Source organism: Pan paniscus, chromosome 1, assembly GCF_029289425.2.
Source record: "Pan paniscus chromosome 1, NHGRI_mPanPan1-v2.0_pri, whole genome shotgun sequence".
Lineage (NCBI taxonomy): Eukaryota > Metazoa > Chordata > Mammalia > Primates > Hominidae > Pan > Pan paniscus.
In genome coordinates, this window is record NC_073249.2 from 213,402,461 (window position 1) to 213,423,054 (window position 20,594).

Here is a 20,594-nt window from a genome sequence, read left to right on the forward strand (position 1 = left end):
TAAGCGGAATGCAGCCTACTCTATGGGAAACGGCCGTATTCTCAGTACCGTGCACGGGGAGTCAGCCAGTTCCAAGGGCTCTCCAGCAGCTTCCCGAGCCTAACCTGGCCTCTCAGCTTCTCAGCTCCAGTTTGCTCTTCTGTCTAATATGGGTGAGGAAGATTTCTGATGAGGAATAATGGCAGCCCATTAAGAGCCAATGATGCAGTAATGATTTGTAGTTCTCTGTGGCTTTTCAGCCAGATGTGAAAAAGCTGAACCAAAATTGTAGTGGGCTGGTGCCCCCTTTGCTTTCCTGGTGCACGCTTCCGATGGCGGCGTGGGCATAAAAACTCACTTGGCAGACGGGAACACCAGGGCGGAGGGAGTTAAGGGGCTCCATTAAGGCCCGCAGGAAGGGAGCACGGGTGGAGCTGAGAAGGAGGGGACCCCAGCATCCACAGGGATGAGCACCCAGAGTGAGGAGGCAGGTAGCAGGTGGGTGTCCTTCCCCCAAGTGGATTCCAGCCTCCCACTTGGGACCCTGCGAGCACCAGTGCCCGCAGTGACCTCTCAGAGCTGAACTCTGCCTCCTGCCTTGCTCCCAAGATTTCAGCAGAATTGGGACCACAGCTGCAAGGCGCACATCATCAAAGGTGACAAACATGCAGATTTAGCTTCAGAATATTTTTTTTTCCGTTTACGGAGAAATCAAGGATGCTGTTCATCTGTGTGCTGAACTCCTGCATTCATATCTTCATTCCCAACTGTCATCAAACACACCCCATGCTTCGGGGTGCTCACTCTTCAGCAAATGCAGGCCCCTGAGCCATCACTTTCAGCCCAGGCTGGCTGAAATTCCTAAAACCATCTGGCCTGCAGGGTGCAGAGTCCCCACCTTTAAACTTTGTCCTCATCCACTTGTCTGGCTTCCCAGACCCTGCCCACCAGTAGACTCGGTCCTGGAGACAGGAGTGGCCGGATGAAAAGCTCATGGTGGGATGGGGTACACCTCGGTTCTGCTTGCTTCTGCCTTTCCTTTTCAGTGGGGTTGGCACCATTCACCCCTGTTGTTGGTTGGGTTGGTTTATTGGCTCCAGTTGTCTTCCAGGTGAAGGCAAGGTTTTATGAAGTCAGGAGCTGTGGGTTTGTCTCAGTTCTGCCATGGTGACTGTGACCTTGAACAGGCCACTTGTCCCATTTGGGCCTCAGTTTCCTCATCTCTAGAATTCTGCGTTGACCTCTGAGATCTCCAAAGAGCCCTGGATTTGGAATCTGAAGACATGGATTTAAGTCCTGGCCTAAAATCTGGGGGACTCTGGGTGGGTCACTCCAGTTTTTTAAGCTTCACCTTTCCCTTGAGTGAAATCAAGACATGGGTAATGCTGCGTAGTCCATCCCACCCAGTGGTTGTCGAGATCCAAACAAGGTGATGTGGGTGAAAGTAAAGAGCAATGGAAGTGAAATGTTCCTCCTCCTGCTGTCTGTGATGTGGGGAAGAAACTGGACTCAGATAGGAAAGACGGGAGGAAGGATGGACAGGTTCAGAGCGAGGAGCCGTGTCCAGAGCCCTGGGAACAGGGTTTGGGGGTATGGCTTTGTCTCAGCCAGTAGGGAGAGGACGGACACAGCTCCAGGGCACCTCACAGGGTGCAGTGCCATGAGCAGCTCTGGTCTCACTGCCACTGTCCATGCTGTGTGGCCCGAGAGTATCTCCTAAACTGTGAGCCACATGCAGGGTGGGTGGTGGAGGTTCCAGCAGATACCTTGAAGTGATACCCGCATTCAGGTTTGGACTCAGGTTTATAATCTTAGGCAAGTCCCTGACCTCTCCAAGCCTCTGTTTCTTTGCATCTGGATTCAGAATGTGGTAATGGTGTCCTCTGCCGTGCTTGCTGTGAGATCTAAATGAGATTATCTCTGTAAAGGACACCGTCTTGCTTAGCGTGTGGTAGGTGCTCAGTAGGTGTTCACCGCCCCCTCCCTCCTCCTCCTGCATTTGTGCTTTTTCTACTTTTCGCAGAGACAGCTCAGAGCCCAGGCTGGCACCAAGCTGCTTGCCTTCAAATCCTGCCTCTACTTCTTACTGATTGTGTGATCTTTTTGTACCCATTTCCTCATCTGTAAAATGGGGCTGATACAGTATCCACCTTCTAGGCTTGTTAGGAGGATTAGAAGGGCATTATTTATAAAGGACCGAGAACAGTGCCTGGCTCACAGTATGTACTATGTAAGTGTTTTAATTGGCGCTGTTGTTATTATCCTGTTTTGACTAGCGAAGTGATGTAACTTGCCTTAGATCACACAGAGAGTTAAACCCAGAGCTGGGGGTGCACCAGGATCTCCTAGCTCCCAGTACCTCCTCCGTGAGGACCACCTACTTCCTGCCAGAGAAAACCAGGCTCCATGAGGGTACAAGGTCCAGGGCTTTCTAGGCAGGCCTTCTGCCTCTTCCGGGGGAGGAAATTGAAGGAAGGAGCAAAGAGGATCCTACCCTTGCTTTCTCTTGCCTCCCTGCCCCCTTGTCCCCCAGAGAAGCAAGACAGAGCCCAGCGAAGTGGGGAGGAGATAAAGACACAAAAGTGGGGAGCACCATGGTGTTTCTCAAAGCGTCACCTGAGAACCACCTGCATGAGAATCGCCAGGGGAGCTTGTGTGAAGTGCAGATTCACAGGACCCCAGATCTACGACTGAATGTGGGCCTGGGGGTAGGGGGCTGAGGCCTGGGGATCTGCATTTTAGCAAGCTCCACACTTCCAGGGGATTCCTGTGCATGGGGCTTTTCGCTGGCTCTGTGGTGCAGTAACTCACTCATGGTGGGACTGTGTATAAGTTGCCTGTCCTCTGTGCCTTCAATTTTTCTCTTATAAACAAAGAGTGTAGGTAGGAGGACAGTAAGTCTCCTTCTAAGTCTAAGGTTCTACAGTTTTAGGGAAGGGGACATTGACTTGGTTTTAAAAGTTGAGAAGTCAAGGCCTGGGGAGGCACGTGACCTCCAAAGACCCCTCTGCTGGAATTCAGGGGGCTGTAGTCTCTGGGCATTAGGGAGGGCAGAGCTCTTGGGTACACTGGGGCTCTGGGCTCATGGGCCTGAGATGCTGTCACAGTGTGGAAGGACTTTACACTTGCTGTCCCTAGCCCTGGTCCTGGGCCATAGGGAGAAAATGCCGCTGGGTTTGAGAAACCGAGGCCAGTAGGCATGAGGCTTGGTAGGGGTCACTGGACTCTGGGCTTGGCTTTGGAGGGGCACAGAGCATCTGACACAGCCCACAACATGCCTGGGAGTGTATCACAGGAGGGGCACTTGCAGTTGTCAAGGTGGGAGGCTGCATTCACCCAAGCACCCTCTTGCACCTCCCTTTCTAGCTGCAGCCACGTGTGGCCTGAAGGTCACAGCTTACAGCACTAGGAAAGAGATTTGAGCTGATTCTCTCGCTCTACAACCTTGACGCATGGAGGTGTAGGGAGGGCAAGGCTGGGAGGAGGGATGGACTGGGGCGGAATTAAACAGAACCACATGTCATGCCTTGGGTCTGTGAACCCTGTCTCCTGGGTGGAGACAGCTTCCCAGAAAAGATCCACTAAAGAGCGTCTGGAGCATCTGAGCATTCAGGGGCTTGGGTACCCCATGGGGCAGACCCTGAAGATAACATCCTGTCTAGGAAGGGCATCATGGCAGGCAGGTCATGTCGTTTAACCCCATCAGCTTACCAGATCTGACGTGGGGCTTGCTGGGGGAGCCTCTCCCCATTTCCCCAAAGCTCCACTTCCGTTTTCTGATGTCAGACACTGTGAGGGCCTGGTTTGGTCAGAGGAATGAGGAGTTCTTGTTATACTGACAACATAAATGGTATTTCAGCCTAAGGGACAAACCCAGTGCTTGCCTGAAGGTCACACTGGTCCTTTCTCCCAGGTGACTCTATTTCTTTTTCTTCTTTGAGAAAATAAAAGCAGCTTTATGTTCCTGATGATAAAAATACAGGCTCCTGTTATTAGACTGGGGAAATGCCAAAAGTATCATGAAGAAAATAAAAGGTACCCAGAATCCCATTGCTATGAAAGTTTTGCTATATTTTATTCTAGTTTTATTCTTACATATATGTAAACAGATTGATATTATACTGTACATTCACAAAATGATTTTTGTCTGTTACTGAATTGGGAGCATTTCCTGTCATTACAGTTGTCGGAGGATTTAACTTGAAATGGCCTTGAGAATAGGTCATTTTATTGATTTATTAATTGGACCCATCCCCTGTTGTTAGAAGTGTGGGTTGTTTCCTTTTATTTTTTGTATGTAGGCAGTGCTGAGCTGAATATCCTTACACATGGAAAGTCTGTGGAAACCTCTGGTTATTTTATTTGGGGTGGAAACACAGGGTGAAAGTCTATGCTTTTTTTATTGTTTTGAGATGGGGTCTTGCTCTGCCACCCAGGCTGGAGTGCAGTAGCATGATCTCAGCTCACTGCAACCTCTGCCTCCCAGGTTCAAGCTCTTCTACTGCCTCAGCCTCCCCAGTAGCTGGGATTACAGGCACCTGCCACCATGCCAGGCTAATTTTTGCATTTTTAGTAGAGACGGGGTTTTACCACATTGGCAAAGCTGATCTTGAACTCCTGACTTCAGGTGATCTACCTGCCTTGGCCTCCCAAAGTGTGCTGGTATTACAGGCGTGAGCCACTGAGCCCAGCCAAGTCTATGCTTTTTTTTTAAACCCCTGAATGCATTAATGGTGCCAGCTGCCTGGCACCATTAGCAGAGAGTACAGGTGTAGCCACACCTTTCCCATTGTTTTTGTTTGTTAGTTTGTTTTGAGATGGAGTTTTGGTCTGTCACCCAGGCTGGAGTGCAGTGGTGTGATCTCGACTCACTGCAACCTCCACCTCCCAGGTTCAAGTGATTCTCCTGCCTCAGCTTCCCAAGTAGCTGGGATTATAGGCGCACGCCACCACACCCAGCTAATTTTTGTATTTTTAGTAGAGGTGGGGTTTCACCATGTTGGCCAGGCTTGTCTCAAACTCCTGACCTCAGGTGATCCACTCACCTCGGCCTGGCAAAGTGCTGGGATTGCAGGCGTGAGCCACTGCGCCTGGCCCCCAGTGTTTTTTATTCTCATTTTTTAAAAATGTTTTTCAATTTGATGGGCAAGACAACAACATCTCCGTATTGCTTTAATTTGCATTATTTGCTCACCGGTCGAGTGAACATTTTGTGTGTGTTTATACCTGACAGAGCTGTGTTCCTGGGCAGAGGCTTATTGAAGTCTCGGTTTTCATGCAAGTGACCTCTGTCCTGCTGTTGATGAGTCGGTGCATGTCCTGTGTGCCACAGTCCACTGCACGTTTAACTTGTCCCTTAGAGTTGAGTCACTGGGGTGTCACCTTTCTCACCATTACCAGTGTCCAGGAACCAGGTGCCAGCTCTTGTGGGCACTGTGGTCTGGCCTTCTGGTGCCAAGCCAGCTGCAAGCTTGACCTAAGGTAACCTCACCGAGGGGTCTGCCTTGGTTGCTGCCTGGAGTGCCCCCACAGGGTCATCCTACTCTGGCCCCAAAAACCAGATCTTTCTAAAAATGTTCAACTCATCCAGTTACTCTACCAGTGAACTCAAAGGGAACGCTTTTTGCTGAACAACATAAGACAGTGGACAGATAGCCCCAGGGGAACCCAGGAGGGGATTTGGTTTGGAGAGGACAGTATCGCCAGTAGGTACATCAGGCAAGTTCCAGCCGGCTCAGTTACCCAAAGGGTTAAGCCCTTTAAGCCAAGTGGCTGCACAGTTCCTGCTGTCCTAGCATCTTGTGGTCTGGAACATGGTTTGCAGGGATGAGGTGCTTGGCCGGCCTTATCAGCCTTCGGGCTGGTGCGGGCTGTAAAAATGCATCGGGGCCAGGCGTGGTGGCTCGGGCCTGTAATCCCAGCACTTTGGGAGGCCAAGGTGGGCGAATCACCTGAAGTCAGGAGTTCAGGACCAGCCTGGCCAAGATGGCGAAACCCCATCTCTACTAAAAATACTAAAAACTAGCTGGGCACGGTGGCGTGCACCTGTAATCCCAGCTACTTGGGAGGCTGAGGCAGGAGAATCGCTTGAACCTGGGAGGTGGAGGTTGCAGTGAGCCGAGATCATGCCACTGCACTCCAGCCTGGGCGACTGAGCGAGACTCTGTCTCAAAAAAAAAGAAAAAAGAAAATAGAAAAAGAAATGCATCAGGACCTCCATGTGCTGGGAGTTGTGGTGAGTCCCTGGGTCAGGAGCATTGGTGGTTCTGAGTCAACTCATATCCTGAGCACGGCCACAGTAAGATCCCAGCCGAGCGCATCCCTTTCGGTCCCGGGAAACATCATGGGCTGTGATGCCGCAGGTCCATGCCTGTGCTGTTACCTGTCCTGGGGTTCTTTCTTCCTCCCCATTCCCTGCCTTGACTTCTTTACCCTTCTGGTTCCCACTTAACCTTCCATGCTCCACCTCTTCTCTGGGCTCCTGAGGCTGGGTTGGGAGCCCATCCTGTGCGATCTCGTGGGATGCTGTGCTTATCCTGTGACCACTGCCTGACATTACAGGTCACGTCTGACCCTTTTTGAGGAGGCAACATGTGTCTTGTTCTTCCTTGAATCCCCAGAGGCTCGTACAACACAGGGCATATTTGGAAACCTTCCAGTGGCTCCCATTGCATTTAGAATCAACCGAGCTCCCTCCCACAGCCCAGACGGGCCCCTCCCTATCACTTCTCCTCCCTCCCTGCCCCTTCCCCACCCAGGCCACACCAGCCTTGTTCTGTCCCCGGAACACGCCCAAGTGCCAGGATCCAGCTGGAGCCCCTGAACTTGCTGCTGTCTGCCTGGAAGGACACCTCCCCCCACCCCGATCTTCCTTACCACCAGGTCTTCCATCAAGCATCACCTCCTCCGAGAGGCCTTCCCTGACCATCCCACCCCTACCCCATCACTCTTGGTCACATCTTCTTGTTGTAGTTATGTCGTAACATTCACTGAGGTTGACATTATCAAATTCACACATTTTGTCCCACTAGAAATGCAGGCTCCAAGAGGCCAGCATGCCTGCTGCTGTCAGCCGCACCCTGCGTAGGAGACTAGGAGGGTCTCAGTGAGGCTGTGGGAGTGAGTGAGCCAAGGAATGCACACTCCTAGGGGTCATCCAGGGACGGGCCCAAATCACTGGCCTTTGTTTTTGTTTTCAGCAAATACCCCTCGGTGGCTTTGGGTCAGCAAAGCATATCCGGATTGCCTTCAGCCAAGGCAGGGCCCAGAATGCATGTTCTCAGGGTTTCTTTCCTAGGTTGGGTTGTTGTGATCTTGGTCAAATCCCCCGTAGCCCCCTGAGCCCCCTGAGCCGCAGCTCCTGCTATGCAGGAGGGAGGGAGCGGCTACTCTGCCCCCATCTGCGGGAGTGGTGCTGGAAGAGGAGAGGAGCCCTGGAGAGGCGGCTGGAATGTTCTTCCCTCCTCTGCTAAGCACAGCGGGAGTGGCTGATGGACAGAGTTCAGGATGCCGAGGCCACAGGTCTCAGTTTAACTCCAGCTGAATCGGACAGCTTTGCTTATCAATTCACAGAAACAGAAACCAATGTCATCTGGAGTAAGCAAATAGGAGGGTTACTCTTAAGGATGCAGGTGTGGCCAGGAACACTTGGTCCTGAACAGTCAAGCCCCAGGAAGTCGTGGGAGCAGAACTGGGGCACAGGAAACAGCACCCCTTTTCCTCGCTCATATGCTTGTCTCCGCTTCTCATACTGTTTTTTCTTTCTTTGTTTCTCTTTTCTTTCTCTTTCTCTTTTTCTTTTCTTTTCTCTCTTTCTTTCTTCTTTTCTCTTTCTTTCTCTCTGTCTCTTCTTTTTTTCCCCCTCCCCTCCCCTCCCCTCCCCCCTTCAACACAGTCTCACTCTGTCACCGAGGCTGGAGTGCAGTGGCGCAATCTCGGCTCACTGTAACCTCTGCCTCTCGGGTTCAAGCTATTCTCATGCCTCAGCCTCCTGAGTAGCTGGGATTACAGGTGTGTACACTACCACACCCAGCCATTTTTTGTATTTTTATTAGAGACGAGGTTTTGCCACATTGGCCAGGCTGGTCTCAAACTCCTGGCCTCAAGTAAACCACCCACCTTAGCCTCCCAAAGTGCCGGGATTACAGGCGTGAGCCACTGTGCCCAGCCTCATGCTGATTTCTTATTTTTCTCTCTGTGTATTGATGGGCTTTCTCTGTTTTCCTATCTGTGTGGCAAAAAATATGTACCGTGGTTACCATGGGTCTGGGGCAGGGCTGGGCAGGCCACCCCCGGCATCCATGACTGTCTGTGCTTCCAATGAGCTGTCCGATGGCAGATAAGTCCCCTGATGTTCCTGGTCCTCAGTGTCCCCTGGTCAAATGTAGGTGATAGCATCTCTCCTTTGACCTCAAGTGATAGTCATATAAAGAAGCTTTTGAGCAATTTCCTCCATCACCATGTATAGAAGCTGTTATTATTTTGTCTTTGTTTAAAGCACAGAAATGTGGCCAAACAGACCAGATACGTATACAGGCTTATGAAACCCAATGAACTAAGGAATTGCCTGTCAAATCCCAAACGTGTGACAACCCATGCAGACAGCAGTATCTGTGACAGCGCATCCTCCCAGCGGCTCTTGGCTGGCTCTTGCACGTCGGAGGCTGCCAATTAAGAGTCCTCTGGCGTCCCATCTTCTCCATCCTCCCAGCTGGATATGTGGTAAATGTCAAGGTCAGGGAGTCAGGACCTTGAGGGAGCTAGGGGCCATTGAAGATGAAGGGGCAGCTTCTCAAAGGCCAACAGAAACCGAACAGCCAAGGATTGTGGTCCCAATCCCGGCTCCAGCGTTAGCTCCCAGTGGATCCTCCGAGTCACGTGCTTCTCTCGGCTTCAGCCTTCTCATCTCTCAGAGAGTGGATTTTCCCAGGTAAGGAGTGAAGGAATGAGACCCCAGATGCCCCCAGGGTCAGCTGGGTGAGGTTAGCAGAAGCAGCCAGTTGGAGTCAGCAGAGAATATAGGTATATAAACAATTTAGAGTGGGCTGGGCGTGGTGGCTCACGCCTGTAATCCCAGCACTTTGGGAGGCTGAGGCGGGCAGATCACCTGAGGTCAGCAGATCGAGACCAGCCTGGCTAACATGGTGAAACCCCGTCTCTACTAAAAATCCAAAAATTAGCCGGGCATGGTGGAGCATGCCTGTAGTCCCAGCTACTCGGGAGGCTGAGGCAGGAGAATGGCATGAACCCAGGAGGCGGAGCTTGCAGTGAGCCGAGATCGTGCCACACTGCACTCCAGCCTGGGTGACAGAGCGAGACTGTCTCAAAATAAATAAATAAATAAAAACAAAATAAATAAACAATTTAGAGTGCTGGCTGAACTCCAAAACATGTTCCTCCCACTGGTCACCAGTGGTAGATCCCTGCTGTAGGTGACCAAGAGGGCCCCTTTTCATTCTGATGTAAGCTGATGCTGGGACCTCTTGTGTCAGCCTCCTCCAGGGCACAGGATGAAAGAGTCTGAGGCTCCCAGCAAAGGTCCCCTGGGTGGGTCCCTGTGGCAAATGTCCCACCACCCCCAGGAGCTCTTTCAAATCAGGAGGTGCAAGAGTATGTTCCTGTCTTCATTTGAAAAAAATACTTCCCTCCTTGAGTTATTGGAAAGAATAGCATTGCTTTTTCATAAGACCCCAATGAGATGATGTGTGCTTTTAGATCATCTACATCAGAAATGATCATCTACATCAGAAGTGAAAGTTGAAGGTGGTCACCTGGAGTGGGGCAAGGAGCTTAGAGCCAAAGGTCAGGACCTCCTTCACTTGACAGGTCACCTAACTTCCCTGGGGTTTTGTTCCCTTGCCCGTCATCCTGAGGTTTGTCGAGAGGATCGAGGAAACACAGATGTGAAAGATCTTTAGAAGAGAATGGAGGAATGTTTGCAAATGAGGAGGGCTTGTGTTAGCCCAGTAAAATCACAGTGGTTTATAGACCATTCCTCATCTCCCCTTCCAAGTCACATGGCAAGCCACAGAATAGCAACAGGGCAGCCAGACAAGGAGAGAGGGTGACGGTCCAGGCCACAAGAACTGCTTGCTGATGGGAAACCCCGGCTCCAGAGTTCCTTTGTGTGTGCAGGAGTCAGAGGGAGGAGGTGGTGAGGTGGTGAGGGGGTGAGGAACCCTCCCAGCCAGTGCCTGGGAGCAGCAAGGCTGGGGAAGCAAGTGGGGGCAGGTATGGGAGCCCCGAGGTCAGGGGAAAGAAGCAAGTTCCCTGGAAAAGTGACCAGAAGGATAGACAGCCTAGTGCCAATAGTGATTTTCTCTGGGTGAGAAGGTGGTTTTATTTTATTTTATTTTATTAAATAATCAATAGACTTTGGCCGGGTGCGGTGGCTCACACCTGTAATCCCAGCCCTTTGGGAGGCCGAGGCGGGCAGATTACCTGAGGTCAGGAGATTGAGACCAGCCTGGCTAACACGGTGAAACCCCGTCTCTACTAAAAATACAAAAAAAAAAAAAAAAAATTGGCTGGGCGTGGCAGCGTGCACCTGTAGTCCCAACTGCTGGGGAGGCTGAGGCAGCAGAATGGCATGAACCCGGGAGGTGGGGCTTGCAGTGAGCCAAGATCATGCCACTGCATTCCAGCCTGGGTGACAGAGCAAGACTCCATCCCCCCCCCCCCCGGCAAAAAAAAAAAAAAAAATTAGCCAGGTGTGGCGGCAGGTGCCTGTAGTCCCAGCTACTCGGGAGGCTGAGGCAGGAGAATGGTGTGAACCCAGGAATGGTGCAGATCGCGCCACTGCACTCCAGCCTGGGCAACAGAGCGAGACTGTCTCAAAAAACAAACAAACGAACAAACAAACAAAAACAAAAATGAGCCGGGCGTGGTGGCGCGCACCTGTAATCCCAGCTGCTAGGGAGGCTGAGGCAGGAGAATTGCTTGAACCCAGGAGTTGGAAGTTGCAGTGAGCCAAGATCGCGCCACTGCACTCCAGCCTGGGCAACAGAGTGAGACTCCATCTCAAAAAAAAAAACAAACAAAAAACTCCACAAAAATTAGTCGGGCATGGTGGCGTCCACCTGTAATCCCAGCTGCTAGGGAGGCTGAGGCAGGAGAATTGCTTGAACCCAGGAGTTGGAAGTTGGAGTGAGCTGAGATCACTCTACTGCACCCCAGCCTGGGCAACAGAGTGAGATTCCGTCTCTAAATAAATAAATAAATAAAATAATTAATAGACTTTGTTAAGAGCAATTTGAGGTTTATGGAAAATTAAGCAGACAGTAAAGATTTCCCTTTACCCCTCACCCTGCACAGTTTCTCCTATTTTAACATCTTGCATTAGTATGTCACATCTGTGCCATAAATACATAAGTACTATATATAGTATATATAATGTATTTATATGCTGTATATATTCATATATATTAGCATGCCACATACTATTTAGTATATACTAATGTATATGCGTATATATATCTATATTAGTATGCCACATCAGTACCATATATTGCATAAACCAATATGATGAACCAGTGTCACTGTGATTATTCACTAAAGCCCACAGCAAGTTTACACGAGGGTTCATTCTGTGTTGCATGTTCCATGGGTTTTGACAAAGGGATTATGTCATGTAATCCTTCACGATCATAGAATCACGCAGAATAGTTTTACTGACCCTCAAAATCTCTGTGCCCCGCTCATTCATTCCTCTCCCCTCCCTCCTCAACCCCTCGTGACCACTGATCTTTTCGCTGCCTCTAGCTTTGCCTTTTCCAGAATGTCGTATCATTTAAAATTTCTCTTTCGTATGCTTTCTGGCGTTCACTTTATAACCTTTTATTTTAGTATAACACTGTAAACCAAAAGGTATCTGAGACAGGTCTCAATCAGTTTTTAGAAAGTTTATTTTAGCAAGGTTCAGAATGCGTGTATGACATAGCCTCAGGAGGTCCTGAAGACATGGGCCTAAGGTGGTCGGGGCACAGCTTGGTTTTATACATTTTAGGAAGACATGAGACATCTGTCAATATATGTTAGATGTACCTTGGTTCGGTCCGGAAAGGTGGGACAACTTGAAGTGGGGAGGGGGCCTCCAGGTCATAGGTAAATAAGAGACAGTTTCATTCTTTTAAGTTTCCGAGTAGCCTTTTGCTGAATGCACAATTTACAGGAATAGTCACCTATGCCACAGTGTGGCTTATAACAGTAGGGCAAAGGAAGCATTCAGATGGGCATTCATCTCATATGAGCAGAGAGATGACTTTGAGTTCTTCCTGCGCTTTGTCCACAGAGAATTTCCTTGTGGGCAAATTGTGAGGGAGGTATGTAGCTTTTTTCTTTTCTTTTTTAAATCTTGCAGCTTTTTTTTTTTTTGAGACAGAGTCTCACTCTGTCGCCCGGGCTGGAGTGCAGTGGCATGATCTCGGCTCACTGCAATCTCTGCCTCCTGGGTTCAAGTGATTCTCCTGCCTCAGCCTCCCAAGTAGCCAGGATTATAGGCGCGCACATGCTACCCAGCCCGGCTAATTTTTGTAGTTTTAGTAGAGACGGGGTTTCTCCATGCTGGCCAGGCTGATCTCCAACTCCTGCCCTCAGGTGATCTGCCTGCCTCGGCCTCCCAAAGTGCTGGGATTACAGGCATGAGAGACCAAGCCCAGCCAATCTTTGTAGCTATCTTATTTAGGAATAGAATGGGAGGCAGGTTCGCCCTGTACAGTTCCCAGCTTGACTTTTCCCTTTGGCTTAGTGATTTGGGTGAGATTTATTTTCCTTTCACAATACACATACGGAAAGCGAGCAACCTCCCGTGGGTCGCACTGTGGTCTGGAAGCCTGCACACAGCTCCAGTCCTGCTGCCTCTCTGCCTCATGTAACTAACTGCCTGCTCCCCTTATCTTTTCAGGCTGGGGCCGTGAGACCACCCCTCTCACTGGCCTGAGCCCTGGGGTACCGCACTATCCCTGTTGACTTCCTAAATCCAGTACACACCTTTGTAACCAGCCCCTTTGTTAGACTCACTTCAAATAACCCTGTTTGAGTGCGCCATGCTGGGATCCTGACAAAGGAAGCAAATTCCTGCAAGGAATTGAGCAAGGAGCAATGGAAAAGGATGCTATGGGTTGAATTGTGTCTCCCTGTTACCCCCAAGTTCACACATGGAAGTCTTAACTCTAAATACTTCAGAATGTGACCTTGTTTAGAAATAGGATCATCTGGCCAGGTGCGGTGGCTCACGCCTGTAATCCCAACACTTTGGGAGGCCGGGGCGGGTGGATCACTTGAGGTCAGGTGTTTGAGTCCAGCCTGGCCAACATGGTGAAACCCTGTCTCTACTAAAAGTACAAAAATTAGCTGGGTTTGGTGGCGGGCACCTGTAATCCCAGCTACTCGGGAGATGGAGGCAGGAGAATTGCTTGAACCTGGGAGGCGGAAGTTGCGTAGTGAGCCGAGATCATGCCACTGTACTCCAGCCTGGGTGATAGAGTAAGACTCTGTCTCAAAAAAACAAAAAAAATGCAGTGGGATCATCGTTGTAGATGTTAGCCTGAACTCAGTATGACTGGTGTCCTTATAAAAAGGGGGAATTTGGACAGACACGCACACCGGGAGAAGGCCACATGAAGATGAAGGCAGAGGTAAAGGTGCTGTACCTACAAACTAAGGAAAGCCAGAGATTCCCAGCAAACCACCGGAGCCAGTGGGGAGGCCTGGAACACATTCTTCCTACAGCCCCTGGAGAGAACCAGCGCTGCCGATGCCTTGATCTCAGATGTTCAGCCTGCAGAATTCTGAGACAAGCATTTCTGTTGTGTAAGCCACCTAGTTGGTGGTATTGTGTTGCAGCCACCCCAGGAAACACCTGCAGCGGATAATGCTAACAGCTTACTTGCCAGAGGCAGGGAGTGGGCTACAGCCTCTAGAATGGGTCCAGCCCTTAGGTTTTTTTGTTTATTTGGTTTTTATTTTGTTTTGTTTTTTGAGACAGAGTCTCGCTCTGTCACTCAGGCTGGAGTGCAGTGGCGCAATTTTGGCTTACTGCAACCTCCGCCTCCCAGGTTCAAGCGATTCTCCTGCCTCTGCCTCCTGAGTAGCTGGGACTACAGGCATGCACCACCATGCCTGGGTAATTTTTGTATTTTTAGTAGAGATGTGGTTTCACCATGTTGCTCAGGCTGGTCTTGAACTCCTGACCTTGTGATCCGCCTGCCTCAGCCTCCCAAAGTGCTGAGATTACAAGTGTGAGCCACTGTGCCTGGCCTCTCAGCCTTCAGATTTTATAATATCCAAATACATTGCTTTCCTTGGTTTGCGTGTGGGGAAATAAGCGCTAAAACACAAACTGGGCTCTTTTTGTTGTTGTTGTTTTGTTTTTTGTTTTTTGGTTGGGGGTCGTCTCTGCTTCCTGCCCCAGAGCAGGCTCCTCTCCCCTGGCTTCATTTTGTCAATTATCTGCTCGATTCCAGGCGCTGAGCTGAAAACGCTTGGGCTGCGCGTCCTGATAGAAATAGAATGCAAGCTGCAGAGATAATTTCAGATGTTCCAGCAGCCATATTTAAAACAGAAAAATGAGCAGATGAGATGAACTTGGATATTTTATTTAATCCAGCATATCCAAAATGTCATTTCTTTTTTTCTTTTTTTTTTTTTTTGTGATGGAGTTTTTCACTCTTGTTGCCCAGGCTGAAGTGCAGTGGTGCAATCTCGGCTCACGGCAACCTCGGCCTCCAGGGTTCAAGCGATTCTCCTGCCTCATCTCCTGAGTAGCTGGGATTACAGGCATACACAACTACACCCAGCTAATTTTGTAGTTTTGGTAGAGACGGGGTTTCTCCATGTTGGTCAGGCTGGTCTCAGGTGATCTGCCCTCCTCGGCCTCCCAAAGTGCTAGGATTACAGGCATGAGCCACCGTGCTTGGCCCAAAACGTCATTTCAACGTGTAATCAATGGAAAAATTAATCATGAGCTATTTTTCCTTTTTTTTCATATGAAGTCTTTAGAATCGCTCCAGTTTATATGGAGTGATTCCCCCAGAGAGGAAGCCAAGGTGCCAACAGGTTAATGTAAGTTGGTCACCAGCCAAGAAGTGGCAGAGGTGAGGTGTGACTCCAGGATCTTTGTTGCTGACCATTTTGTGGCCCCTCAAATCTCACGTCAGAAACTAGAGTCTCTTAGCCACAAGCTCCCACGCTTGCTTCAGGCTGAGAACCAAACGTAGTGAGTCTTCCTGAGTCAGAACCTTGACTCGGAGGGAGGTAAATCCAAGGTGACCTGACCGTATTAGTGGAAACCAGGGTGGATTAAACACTTGTTAAAAACAAATTTGACTCCTACCTTCTTCTCCTGTGAGAGCTTTGTCTGGAGCAGCGGCCCCTCCCTGCTTGTCAGGTATCAAGTCATGTTCCACCTCGGCTCAGAGCTCTCCAGGGGCTCCCGTATCATGAAGAGCAGAAGTAAAAGTCCTTCCAGAGGCTCACAAGGCCTCCTGTGATCTGTCTTCCTCCTAGTTCCTTTCTGACCGAATTTCTTGCTCTTCTCCCTTCATTCACGCTGGCCTGGGCACCCCAGATTCCTTGTCATTCCTTGAGTTCATCAGGTACCTTCTTACCTCAGGGCCTTTGCACCTGCTACTTCCTCTGCCAGGATGACCTCCCTCTGGGTCTCAGCATGACTTGGCCCCTCCCTCCTCTCAGACCCTTTCTCAAATGCCACCTTCTCCCTGGGCCGCAGCCCCATTGAACCCTGCACCCCACCACCTCTGGCTCTCCTTCCCTGTCCCCCTGCTCCTCTTCGTCCTCTTGCACCAGTCCCTATGGGTCATGTTATACATTTTACTCATTTACTCATTGTCTGTTTCACTCAGTTGTAGCCACAAGAGCAGGGCCTTGTCTGTTCTGTTCAGTGTTTTAGCCACAGTGCTAGGACTGTGCTCGCAGGTAATAGGTGCTCCATACATATGTGTTGAAGGGATGAATGACTCGGTGGGTGGATGCTGAGCCAAGGCAAAGGGAGGAAAAATGGAGAGGAAGAGGCCTCCAGAACTGTCCCCTTGCTGTGAGAAGCCAGTATGGTAAACTGGTTCTTGTTGGAGTGTTAGCACCTTGAGGCTTAACCAGAGATAAATGCAGTAAAGACAGAAGGGGGCTGAGCAAGGTGGCTCAGCCTGTAATCCCAGCACTTGGGAGGCTGAGGCGGGAAGATTGCTTGAGCCCAGGAGTTTGAGACCAGCCTGGGAAACACAGTGAAACCCTGTCTCTACAAAAGAAATAGAAAATAAATAGCTAGATTTGGTGGCACACACCTGTAGTCCCAGCTACTTGGGAAGCTGAGGCAAGAGGATCACTTGAGGCCAGGATTGTTTGAAGTTACAGTGAGCTAGGATCTTGCTGTTGCACCCCAGCCTGGGTGACAGAACGAGACACTCTATCTCTCTTTCTCCATAATATATATATATATATTTGGTCAGCGCTGCTGATCATTGAGGCATGAATTTGTATAGGATCTCAGACATGGTGATGCTTGGATGGGGGTGTTCAGAGAGTAGGAAGGTTGAGGCCCCCAGACCCCTTCTAATCACAATTTGTAAGCTGTTACCTGGGTTTCCTGTTCATTAGAAAATGTCAGACGCTCTTTGTATTCGGAGAGTAAGACTGTGCTGATATGGGAAAATTGAAATTCCAAGTCAAAAGTAGAGACTTGGAAGAACATAGTGCCTGTCTGCAGGCACCTGAGGGGCTGTCACTGAACACAGGGGACTTGTTCTGACCTCAGAAGATGGGCCCATGATTGGGAATTACAAGGAAACGGAATTCGATGTACCATAATGAGAACTGTCTAACCGCATTAGGGCTCTGAAAATGGGCTGCCTTTGGGAGGTAATGAGGTTGCCATCACCAGGGGCATTCAAGCAGAGTCCAAATGACCACTTTTTAGTGGTGCTGCAAGGAGCATCAGGTGTTGGGTGGGATTTCTGCCCAGGGTGCTTGAGTCCTGTGATTCTTTCTGGCGTTCCTATCCTGGTTCTGCTGGCTGAAGGAGTAGGTCTTGAAGGAGGGTCCAGGGTGCTTAAAAACCAGTGACTGCACCTGCTTTGATACCCAGAGCAGTCACTCCTCTTCCCTCCCTCCCCCTCCCCACCATGTTCCTTTCTGAACCTAAATAGACGGAGCCCTTAAGCCTGCAGCAGAGGACATGCAAAGCTCCCAGCCTCTTGCACGTCTCAGGTCTCATTCTGCTCACACCAGATCCTTGTCAGAAACTGGATCACCCACCAGCAACCAGAATCGGCTTCTAAATATGTATCACATACATCTAGTTTATGTTCAGCTACCCTTGAGCCAGAACACTGACCTTCTACAGCTATTCCTGTGGGCCTGTGCAGCCTGGGCTCCCAGACACACTGGGGCTGTCCCACCGTGTATGTCACCAGCTCATCCTCATTCTTTCCTTCGTGAATATTTGTCGTGCTTCTGCTCTGTGCTCCAGAGAGACTGGCTCCAGGATCTTTGTCCCTGACCCTTCTGTGGTCTCAGATCTCATATCATATCTATCCCCACCCCCTTGTGTCCATGGCTCCTGCTTTAGGCTGAGCCAAACTTAGCTTCCCCGCTTCAGAACCTGGCCTCGTAGGGGCTAAACCAAAGGTGACCTGAACATGTTAGCAGAAACCAGAGCAGACCAAACACCTGCCGAAAGCAAATTCAAGTCCAGCTGCCTGGGACATAGCAAGGCTGACCATGGCTCTGCCCTCCTGGAGCCAACATTCCAGAAGACAAATGGCTTAGACTGTAGGGTCATGTAACCTGCCTTTCTTCATTTTCAGGTAGGAAAGCACAGCTCAGAGAGACCAAGTGACTTGCACAAAGCCGCACAGCGAACTAGTGAGAAGCCGAGGCAAGAGCCAAGCCCCCCAGTTCCTGGTTCAGCACTGCTCCCCTCATATTGCATGACACTCCTTAGAAGGGGATAGATACATCACAGTGGCTAAGAACACAGGCTTTTGATTTCGATCCACCATGGTTTAAATTCAGTGCCTTTATTTACCAGCTGTGTGAGCCTGGGCAAACTGCTTCACTGCTATGTGCTTCAGTTTTCTTATGTATAAAACGTGGACAAAAATATTCACAAGTCTATCATGAGGGCCAGAGAGAGAGTCCCTGTAAAAAGCCTACCACATTATATAGCAAGGAAGAAATGGAAAAAAAAAAAAAAAAAGTCTAGCACAGTGCCTGGCACACAGAGCACGTCAATGCCACTGTTATTGTCACTGCAGTCAATCAGTGTTAACACTCAAAGGACTCAGTTCCTGAGGCTCACGCTGAGCTACAAATGTGTCTCAATGAGGAACTGCTGAACGTGGGTGGAACTGAGGGTGCGGACACCTGGCTCCCGGGCTCGGCTCTGTCACTGACTCATTGTGCAACCTAGGGGTATGTGTGAGTTTCTTATTACTGCTGGAACAAACTATCATGTTGTAGGGGCTTAAAATGACACAAATCTGTTATCTTCCAGTTCTGGAGGTCAGATGTCCAAAATGCTTCTTTTTTTTTTGAGACAGAGTCTCCCTCTCTTGCCCAGGCTGGAGTGCAGTGGTGCGATCTTGGCTCACCGCAACCTCCGCCTCCTGGGTTCAAGTGATTCTCCTGCCTCAGCTTCCCGAGTAGCTGAGATTACAGGTGCACGCCAGCACACCCAGCTAATTTTGGTATTTTTATTAGAGATGGGGTTTCACCATATTGGGCAGGTTGGTCTCAAACTCCTGACCTTGTGGTCTACCCACCTCAGCCTCCCAAAGTGCTGGGATTACAGGTGTGAGCCACCATGCCCAGCCCAAAGTGTGTCTTAGAGGCTAAAATCACGACATCTGTGTCCTTTTGCCTTTCCAGGTTAGAGGCTTCCAGCACTCCCCGGCTCTCAGGCACGTCCCCATGACCTCTCTGCATCGGCATATCTCTTTCTCCCGCTCTGACCTGCCTGCCTCCCTTTTATAAGGACCCTTGTGATTATATCAGTACTGCCTGCAAATCCAGGATAATCTTATCCCCCATCCCAAGAACCTTTATCTAATCACATCGGCAAAGCCCCTTCTGCCTTACAAGGCAGCATATTCACAGATTCTGAGGATTAGCATGTGGACGACTTAGGGGGTCGGCCTGGATCTCCTCCAGGGAAGTAACCTCACTCCGTGTCCCCACCTGTGACAGTAGAAGGTCAGATAATGGCGAGGTCTTCTCCACCTGTGTAGGCTCATTTCTCATGAAACCTCTCCTTGCCCACCCCAAAGGCCCCACCCTGAGGTCACTTCCCCATACCACAACCCTGGCCCTGGTGACAGCAGTTGCTGCAGCACCGAGCCCCACTGAAGACCACCAGGTGCAGATATCTGGTGCTGGGAACCTGGGTCTTCCCTGGTCCCTGCTGCTGGAAAATATTATAAATACAAAAAAAAAGCAACTTGATTTCTGACTTGCCAGGAAAATCAGAATTGCTTGTATTGGTAAATTATTTGGAAGCTATTTGAAGCATAGAGAGCACTTTGTGAGCCAAGGGTGAGATGCCTGCACTCACAGGAAGATATCCCTGGAATGACTGTCGCACACAGCACAGAGACAGAAGGGGAGTCCCCATTCCAGGGATAGCGTGGCCCCCAGGGAACTCCCAAGAGCGACGGGCCTCACGTGGTCAGAGGTTAGGCCTGGGTCAGGGGAGAGAGGGGAGCGGCAGAGCAGAGATGCGTCATATCTTTTATAATAGAATTGTGAATGCTACGTTATGTTGGCTTGTCTGCACTTTGAGATCTGCTGGGTCTACAGAGGTGCCAGTCAAACAGGTCCTGGATGAGTAAGAGAAGAATTCATAGAGTGTCAGGGCTGGGTAATGGTATGTTTTCAAAAAGTCCTTTTTTTTTTCCTTTTTTGAGGTGGAGTCTCACTCTGTCACCCAGGCTGGCGTGCACTGGCGCGATCTCAGCTCACTGTAACCTCCATCTCCCAGATTCAAGTGATTCTTGTACCTTAGCCTCCCGAGCAGCTGGGATTGCAGGCACCCGCCACCAGGCCCGGCTAATTTTTGTATTTTTAGTAGACATGGGGGTTGTGCCATCTTGGCCAGGCTGGTCTCGAGCTCCTGACCTTAGGTGATCCACCCACCTCGGCCTCCCAAAGTGCTGGGATTACAAGCGTGAGCCACCGCACCCGGCCAAAAATCCTTTTTTTAAGAATGAAAATTTTCTCTATTTTTTGCATTATATTTTTCCTCCAAATAAATGTAACAACAACACGTTGTCTATCCATGAAATGGATTATTATGCAGCCTTAAAAAGCAAGGGAATTCTGACATGCATTACAATGCGGATGAACCTTGAGGACATTATTCTACTTTGTGAAATTAATCACAAAGGACAAATATTGTATGATTTCACTTGTACGCAGTACGTAGAGTAGTCAAACTCATAGAAGAGAAAGTAGAATAATATTTGCCTGTGCCTGGGAGGAGGGGGAATGGGGAGTTAGTATTTTAATGCGGACAGAGTTTCAGTTTGGGAAGATGGAAGGAGTTCTGGAGGTGGATGGTGGTGATGGTTGCATAACGGTGTGAATGTAACAACGCTAGAGAAACT

The 20,594-nt window shown here is 49.8% G+C and overlaps 1 protein-coding gene across 1 annotated transcript in view; it reads left to right on the top strand.

Annotated features, from left to right (window-relative positions):
* Window positions 1–20,594, top strand: part of LRRC38 (leucine rich repeat containing 38) — a 39,069-nt gene that overhangs the window by 1,416 nt on the left and 17,059 nt on the right. The gene's annotated exons all lie outside the window — the stretch shown is intronic.